This window comes from Eriocheir sinensis, chromosome 19, assembly GCF_024679095.1.
Source record: "Eriocheir sinensis breed Jianghai 21 chromosome 19, ASM2467909v1, whole genome shotgun sequence".
NCBI classification, from domain to species: Eukaryota; Metazoa; Arthropoda; class Malacostraca; order Decapoda; family Varunidae; genus Eriocheir; species Eriocheir sinensis.
The window spans coordinates 5,755,221-5,764,824 of NC_066527.1; positions in this window are offsets into that span (position 1 = coordinate 5,755,221).

The following is a 9,604-nucleotide window of genomic DNA, read 5'->3' on the forward strand; positions in this document are numbered from 1 at the left end:
AAAAGAAAAAAGTAGGAAGCAGTAGATAAGAAACAAGGAAGATAGAGAAACGAAAGAAAGAAATGAGAAATAAATAAATGAACAGAAGAAGAAAAAAATGAAAGAAAAAAAACAACTTCAGAAAATCAGGAAAGATAAAGAAAAAGAAAGTTAATAAATGAAAAGAGAATGGCAAAAAAAATGGAAATGAAGAGAAAATATTTGATCAGAGAAAAGAGAAAAAAAAGGTGAAAATTTTAATAATACAATGAAAGAAAAAAAATTATCGAACTCAAAATAACCAAAAAAATCACACACACACACACACACACACACACACACACACACACACACACACACACACACGATAAGAGAGAGAGGAGAGGAAGTCGATGAAGGAAGGAAGTGAGGGAGAGGAGGAGAGGAGGGAAGCGCGAATGGGATGGAAGAGGAAGGAAGAGGAGGAGGAGGAGGAGGAGGAGGAGGAGGAGGAGGAGGAGGAGGAAGGGACAGGAAGACAGGAATTAGGAAGTCACTTAATTGCAAAAAGATCAAGTAATGGTGATCTTGTTCTTTTTGTTCTTTTTTTTTGTTCTTCCTCTTCCTGGGATGGCGACAGGAAGAGAGAGAGAGAGAGAGAGAGAGAGAGAGAGAGAGATATAGAGAGCAAAGAAAGAGGAGAAGAAAAGTGGAGAGAGAAAAAGAGAAATGAAAGGAAGAAGAAGAAGGGGAGAGAGAGAAAAGAGGAAAGAGTGAAGGAAGGAAGAAGAAGGGGAGAGAGAAAAAGAGGAAAGTATGAAGGGAAGAAGAAGAAGGGGAGAGAGAAAAGAGGACAGTGAAGGTAAGAAGAAGAAGGGGAGAGAGAAAAGAGGATAGACTGAAGGGAAGAAGAAGAAGGGGAGAGAGAGAAAAGAGGATAGACTGAAGGGAAGAAGAAGAAGGGGAGAGAGAAAAGAGGAAAGTGAAGGTAAGAAGAAGAAGGGGAGAGAGAAAAGAGGAAAGAGTGAAGGGAAGAAGAAGAAGGGGAGAGAGAGAAAAGAGGAAAGACTGAAGGGAAGAAGAAGAAGGGGAGAGAGAGAAAAGAGGAAAGACTGAAGGGAAGAAGAAGGGGAGAGAGAAAAGAGGAAAGTGAAGGTAAGAAGAATAAGGGGAGAGAGAAAAGAGGAAAGAGTGAAGGGAAGAAGAAGGAAGGGGAGAGAGAAAAGAGGATAGACTGAAGGGAAGAAGAAGAAGGGAGAGAAAAGAGAGAGAGGGAAGAAGAAGAAGGGGTGAGAGAGAATATAGGATAGACTGAAGGGAAGAAGAAGGGGAGAGAGAGAAAAGAGTTAAGTATGAAGGGAAGAAGGGAGAGAAAGAAAAATCTGAAGGGAAAAAGAAGGAGAGAGAGAAAAGAGGAAAGACTGAAGGGAAGAAGAAGAAGGGGAGAGAGAGAAAGAGGAAAGAGTGAATGGAGGCAGAAGAAGGATAGATAAAAAAAAAAGAGGGAAGAAAAATATAAATGAAGAAAAAAAAAGATATGATAGGAAGAAAATGACAAAATAAAGAAAAGGAAGGAAAGAGGAAAAAATAGACAATTATAAACATCAATAACAATAACAACAACCACTAAAAATAACAATAACAATAACAATAATACCAAACAAACAAACAAAAAAAAATCAAGACAAACAAACATTTTTCACCTTAACATCTCAACATCACTAATTATATCAAGGTAAGACAGCTAATGTTACTCTTCCCGCTAATGAGAAGACGCCAGTTACCTTTCCTTTTAATTACAGGTGAGAAGAATGAGCTAATGAGTGCCGCGCAGGTAAAGTGATTAACAAGGGCAATAGGTGTGTCAGTGTGTATGTTTACCTGTCATGCTTCGAGGAGGAGGAGGAAGAAGAAGAGGAAGAGGAGGAAAATATCAAAGCAGAAGAAAAGAATGATGAGGTGAAGGAAAAACGAGAATTATGGAAGGAAAAGGAGATGGAAAAATAGAAAATGAAGAAGTAGTAGGGATATGGAAAGGAAGAAGAGGAGGAGGAGGAGGAAAGGAAGAGGAGGAAAATATTAAAGCAGAAGAAAAACAAAGATGAGGTAGAGGAAAAACGAGAATTATGGAAAGAAAAGGAGAAGGAAAAATAGAAAGTTAAGAAATAGTATGGATATGGAAAGGAAGAAGAGGATGAGGAGGAGGAGGGAAGAAAATGGTGTAAAAGGAAGAAGAAAATAATAGATAAAATGAAGGAAAAAAGAAAAAAAGAAGGAAGAGAAGAGAAGAAAAAGGATGAAAGACGAAAAAAAAAGTAGAAATGATACAAAGGACAAAAAAATAATTAAAGAAGAGGAGGAGGAGGAGGAGGAGGAAAGAGACTAACGAAAGAGGAAGAAGAAACAAGATACTAAATAAAGGAAAAGCGAAATATTAAGGAGTAGGAAGAGGAGGAAAGGATTAGGAGAGAAAATAAATTAACGAGGAAAGTAGAAACGAAGGGAAATTAAGGGAAAGCGAAAAAATAAAAGAGGAGGAGAAGGAGGAGGAGGAAAGAATTGAGTGGAAGGAAAAGAAGAAAATAAGAAAAATATGTGAAAGAAAAACGAAGAAACGAGGGAGGAGGAAAGGGTTATACGAAGGGTTGAATGAAGAGGAGGAGGAGGAGGAGGAGGAGGAGGAGGAGGAGGAGGAGGAAGAGGCGTGGAAATAAGAGAGGGGGAAGAAGAACAGAAAAAAGGAAAAGGAAGAAAAAGGGAAAACATCGATGGAAAAGAAGAAAATATGAAAAAAGATCAATTAATTAACGACAAAAACAAATATTAAAAAACACGATAAGAAAAAAAATACGTTAAAAGAAAAAAGAAATAAAGAAAATAAAAAACAGAACAGGAATAAAAGAAGGAATAAGGTGAAAATAATGATAAACAAAGAAGAAAAAGAAGAAAATAATAATAATAAATCTATCTCATTATCTCCATCTTCTATCTCTCCATCTATATTTATCTCCCCTCTCTATCTTCCATTGTTCTCTTTCTTAATCTCTATCTATCTATCTACCCATCTCTATCTATCTATCTCAATCTCTCTCTTACTCCCTCAACTATATTTTTATTTTTCTTCCTCCTCCTCCTTTTCTTCCTCCTCTTCCTCCTTCGTATATTTTTTTCCCTTCCCATTTTCCTTTTCTTTCCTCTTCCCTTCTCTTCCCCTTTCTTCTCTTCCAGTCTTTTCCTCTCCATCCTTCTTCATTCTATTTCACTTTACACCTTCCGTTCAATTCTTCTTCTTCTTCTTCTTCTTCTTCTTCTTCTTCTTCTTCTTCTTCTCCTTCTCAGTCTCCTTATTCTAATTTATTCGTTCATTCCTTTCTTCTTTTTCCTTTTTCCTTACCTCTGTTTCTCCTCTTCCCCCTCTTCTCTCCCTTCTTTTCTAATTTCTCCTCCTCCTCCTCCTCCTCTTCTTCTTCTTCTTCTTCCTATACTTAATAAAGGAAGAAGAATAGCATAACAGCAACCTCCGCTCTCTCTCTCTCTCTCTCTCTCTCTCTCTCTCTCTCTCTCTCTCTCTCTCTCTCTCTCTCTCTCTCTCTCTCTCTCTCTCTCTCTCTCTCTCTCACCTGGTTTCAATTAAGACTTACCTGTGAGTTTCGTGTTGCCTAAAATGGCGGAAACACACACACACACACACACACACACACACACACACACACACACACACACACACACACACACACACACACACTTTCATCTCGGTGCAAAATTAAGAAATAGTTTTTTTGTGTATATTTTTTTGTCTGTGTGTGTGTGTGTGTGTGTGTGTGTGTGTGTGTGTGCGTGCGTGCGTGCCTATCTGTCTGTCTAACTGAAATATCTTCCTCTTAAGTGTCACGTTCTGGGGATTAGAGAGAGAGAAAACTAATGAAAGAGAGAATGGTGTGTGTTTCCTGTTCTTTCATATTCTCTCTCTCTCTCTCTCTCTCTCTCTCTCTCTCTCTCTCTCTCTCTCTCTCTCTCTCTCTCTCTCTCTCTCTCTCTCTCTCTCTCGTGTATGGGTCTCGTATGCAGATTAGAGAGACGCAGGAGGTAGATGAGAGAGAGAGAGAGAGAGAGAGAGAGAGAGAGAGAGGTGGGGGGGGGCTCGACCATGACCCCCCTAATAAGATTTCTTAGGGGGGGGGGAGGTGTTATGAGGGAAAAACAATGGGGGGGTTTATCTTCCTCCTCCTCCTCCTCCTCCTCCTCCTCTTCTTCCTTCCATTCCATTTACGTAAACAAAGGGAAGGGGATTAGTCTCTTCTCTTCCCCTCTTCCTCCTCCTCTTCTTCCTCTCCTCCCCTCTTTATGTTGCCCCTTCTTCCCTCCTCCTCCCCTCTTCTTTCTCCTTCTCCTCCTTTATTGCTCCTTATTCTCCTTTTCTCTCTCTTATTATGTCTTTATTTTGTCTGTTTTCTCTACTTTTTGTCTTTATTTCTTTGTTTTTTATTGTTTTCTCATTCGTTGTTTGTCTTTCTTCTTCCTTTCTTCCTTTTCTTTCTTTCTATTTTATTTCGTCATTCAATTCTTTCTGTTTTGATCTATTTTCTTCTTTCTTTGCTTTTTCTTCTTTTCTAGTTTTTTTGTTTCTTTTTAGTTCTCTCTCTCTCTCTCTCTCTCTCTCTCTCTCTCTCTCTCTCTCTCTCTCTCTCTCTCTCTCTCTCTCTCTCTCTCTCTCTCTCTCTCTCTCTCTCTCTCTCTCTCTCTCTCTCCTTCACCCCTTAACCCTTCTTTTATTCCCTCCGCTCCCCTTCCTCCATTTTTTCCCTCTTCCCTCCCCTTCCCTCCCCTTCCCTCCCCTCTTCTCCCCTCCCTTCATTTCCCCTTTAACCTTCCCTTTATTTTCTCTCCCTCTCCTCCCTCCCTCCCTCCACCCACGCAAACACGCACACACGCACACACACGCACACACACACACGACCTGTCAACATGATCGTATTGTCACACACACACACACACACACACACACACACACACACACACACACACACACGAGCGGATGTATACTTGAACAGAAGGGGGAGGGGAGGTGAGGGGAAGGGGAAGAGGGAAAGGGAAGGAAGGGGAGGAGTGATATAAGAGGAAGGAAGAGGAGAGAGGAAAGGGAAGGGGAGGGAAGGGGGTGGAAAGGGGGGTGGGGGGAATAGGTAAATGGGTCACATAGGAAGGTAATTGGGAGGTAATTTAGGTAGGAGGTAAGGAAGGAAGGGAGGGAGGGAGGGAAGGGAGAGAAGGAGGGAAGGAGAGACAGAAGGAAATTGGATCAGTGTTAAATTTGTATAGATCTCTCTCTCTCTCTCTCTCTCTCTCTCTCTCTCTCTCTCTCTCTCTCTCTCTCTCTCTCTCTCTCTCTCTCTCTCTCTCTCTCTCTCTCTCTCTCTCTCTCTCTCTCTCTCACACCTGTTAATTAATCACTCACCTCACCTTTGCGTTCGCCAGGTAGAAATATTAGCCAGGTAAGGTGTGTGTGTGTGTGTGTGTGTGTGTGTGTGTATGTATGTGTGTGTGTGTGTGTGTATGTATGTATGTGTGTGTTATAGAGAAAAGGTTTACTCCTGGAAATACAAAGAAAAATGAAGTAATGAAAATGAAATGATTTGAAAACGTAATGAAAATGAAAGTGAAATAAATTGAAAAATGAGACTAAAAAAAAAAAAAAACAGCTAGACAAATAGATATAGATAGACAAATGTAGATAGATAAATGTAGATAGATAGATAAATAGACATAGAAAGGAATATAAATGAGACAATGATAAATATAGATAGCGATAGATAGATAGATAAATAGATAGATAAATAGGTAGATAGATAGATAGATAGATAGTCAAACAGGAGCATAATTATAATGACTGATAACAACAACAACAACAACAACAACAGCCAAAAAAAATACTAGGTTTGCGTGTAGAGAGAAGAGGTTCCTTAATGAGAGAGAGAGAGAGAGAGAGAGAGAGAGAGAGAGAGAGAGAGGAAGTAAAGGAGACAGGGAGGGGCGGAGGAAGGAAGGAAGGATGGAGAGAGAGAGAGAGAGAGAGAGAGAGAGAGAGAGAGGCAGGCTGGAAAAAGAAAGGGAGGAAAGGAGAAAGAAAAAGGCGGAAAGAAAAGAAGGGAAAAGAAAAGGGAAAGAAAGTAGGAATTGATAAAATAAGAAAATATGAAAAAAAAAAAATACTAATAGCTCATAAGAAGGAATTATCGATAACACACAAACAAACAAACAAACAAAAAATAATGAATAAATAGATAAAAAGAAATAAAACGAGAAAAATGAGAAAAATAAATAAAATCAGCTCATCAAAACTAATAATTATCGATAACACACACACACACACACACACACACACACACACACACACACACACACACACAACAGTATTACTCCTCTTCCTTCCCGTCCCCTTCATTTCCCTTCCCTTCCCTTCCATTTCCTCCCTTCCCCTTCATTCTCCTCCTCCCCCTTCCTTTCCTCTCTTCCTTTTTCTTCCTTCTTTTCCCCCTCTCTTTCTCCCTTCCTTTCCCGTCTCTTCTCTTCCCTCTCTTCCGTTCTCTTTTCCTTTCTTCCTTCCTCTTCCCTTTTTTTTCCTCCTCTCCATACCTTCCCTTTCCTCCTCTACTTTCTTTCCACCTTCCCTTTCCCCCACTACCCTCTCCATTCCTTTTCCCTTCCGTTTTCACCATTCCATCCTTTCTCTCCTTCAACTTCCCTTCTTTAGCTTCCCTGACTTTCTCTCCCTTTTCTTTCCCTTTATGCTCCCTCGCTTTCCTTCCCTTCCACCCTTATCATTGCCTCCCTTAGCATCCTACCCTTCCTACCCTTTCCCTTCATCTGCTCTTCCTTCCCTTCCCTTCCTCTCCCTTCCCTTTCCTTCCCTTTCCTCCTTCTCCTTTTCCTTCCCTTCCCCCTCCCTTTCTCTTCCTCTCTCTTCATCTCCCTTCCTCTCCCTTCCCTTCACACCGGATACTGCCTATTATAAAGATCTGATGTTCTCTCCCTTTCCTCTCCTCCCCTTTCCTCTCCTCTCTTCCCCATCCCTCCCCTGTCCTCCCCCCCCCCCCCCCCCAGGCAGGTGTGAGAGGGGCCATAAGCCATAAATCCACACCTGTGTCCGTAATTATGAAAAAGAAGGTAAAAAAAGGGTTAAAAATCATGATAAATGGAAAAAAAATGTATACCCATAATTAAGGGAAGCTTATAAAGGATTAATTATTATTCCTTTCTTCTTTTTTTTTCTACAGGTGAGAGTATGGAAATGTGTGTGTGTGTGTACCTGTGTGTGTTACCTGGCGACATGTACACCTGCGCCACGGCTGATTAATTAACTGTAGGTCCCTTACACGTGTCTTTCCTGTGTGTGTGTGTGTGTGTGTGTGTGTGTGTGTGTGTGTGTCCTGGTGATGGCTGTCAAAGAACCGATTTCACAGTCCAACACAGTGTCTTCGTAACAGCCCGAACCAAACTATACAATCCCATACAATCCAAAACGGTGAGGTCTTCGATGCCACACTAAATACACGAGACTTTTCCTGTATAGTTTCATCAAATTTGTGAACTTAAGTATAAACACCAGACACTATACAAGGAAATTTCGAAGGCTCTGGTATTGGTTTGGGAGCTTACTAACCCATCATGGGGAACTGTGAAACTGGCCCCAAGTGCTGGCCTGAAGGTTTCCTGGGCCGCGGCAAGGTCCAGTCGTTTGGAGCCTTGCCGGGTGACACAGTTCCGTCCATGCCTGTGGTGAGGACGTCCAGGTCACCAAAAGCTTCACATGCCTTGGTAGTTTAGTGCATAACAGTGGTGGGTCTCGCCAGGAAGTCACTCGACCGATTGGCCTGGCCCTCGGCGTTGTGGACTTGTTCAATACGAGTATAAGGGTCGTATTTTAAAACATTTCGTCGCCAAAGTTCACCTATTTGACAAGACTTTCCTATGAGTCTGGGGTATTTCCAGAAGTAGTTTTATGACCCTGGTGGTAGTCTGACCCTTCTTCTGTACCGTGAACCTAAAGAACCACTCATTAGATCACGATTGACCCCATCTTTGACCTTTAGAAATACTTGATGAGAGAAATGAAAGTGTCTTATAATCCAACCTATGGCGTTGTCGATACCTATGCAAGCGGACAAACGGCCATATTCTTAAACATTGCGGCGCCCAAGAACACGTAATTTACTAGGCTTTCGTGGGAGTTTAGGGCATTTCCAGGCGTAGTTTTATGACCCTGGTGGTAGCCTGAGCCTTATTCTGTGCCGTGAACCTAAACGAACACTCATTGGTGGTAGTCTGAGCCTTATCCTGTACCGTGAACCTAAAAGAACACTCAATTATAACCCTGGTGGTAGTCTGAGCCTTATTCTGTACCGTGAACCTAAAAGAACACTCAGTTATGACCCTGGTGGTAGTCTGAGCCTTATTCTGCACCGTGAACCTAAAAGAACACTCAGTTATGACCCTGGTGGTAGTCTGAGCCTTATTCTGTACCGTGAACCTAAAAGAACACTCATTTATGACCCTGGTGGTAGTCTGAGCCTTATTCTGTACCGTGAACCTAAAAGAACACTCATTTATGACCCTGGTGGTAGTCTGAGCCTTATTCTGTACCGTGAACCTAAAAGAACACTCATTCATGACCCTGGTGGTAGTCTGAGTCTTATTCTGTACCGTGAACCTAAAAGAACACTCATTCATGACCCTGGTGGTAGTCTGAGTCTTATTCTGTACCGTGAACCTAAAAGAACACTCATTTATGACCCTGGTGGTAGTCTGAGCCTTATTCTGTGCCGGGAACTTAAAAGAACACTCATTTTTGACCCTGGTGGTAGTCTGAGCCTTATTCTGTACCGTGAACCTAAACGAACACTCATTGGTGGTAGTCTGAGCCTTATTCTGTACCGTGAACCTAAAAGAACACTCATTTATGACCCTGGTGGCAGTCTGAGCCTTATTCTGTACCGTGAACCTAAAAGAACACTCATTTATGACCCTGGTGGAAGTCTGAGCCTTATTCTGTACCGTGAACCTAAAAGAACACTCATTTATGACCCTGGTGGCAGTCTGAGCCTTATTCTGTACCGTGAACCTAAAAGAACACTCATTTATGACCCTGGTGGCAGTCTGAGCCTTATTCTGTACCGTGAACCTAAAAGAACACTCATTTATGACCCTGGTGGCAGTCTGAGCCTTATTCTGTGCCGTGAACCTAAAAGAACACTCATTTATGACCCTGGTGGCAGTCTGAGCCTTATTCTGTACCGTGAACCTAAAAGAACACTCATTTTTGACCCTGGTGGTAGTCTGAGCCTTATTCTGTACCGTGAACCTAAAAGAACACTCATTTATGACCCTGGTGGCAGTCTGAGCCTTATTCTGTACCGTGAACCTAAAAGAACACTCATTTATGACCCTGGTGGCAGTCTGAGTCTTATTCTGTGCCGTGAACCTAAAAGAACACTCATTTATGACCCTGGTGGCAGTCTGAGTCTTATTCTGTACCGTGAACCTAAAAGAACACTCATTAGAACTCGATTAACCTCCTTTTTGGACTTTGGAAATGGTTGGTGTGTGGGGTGGAAGCATCTGAGAATACCGAGCAAAGATTCGAATCTCT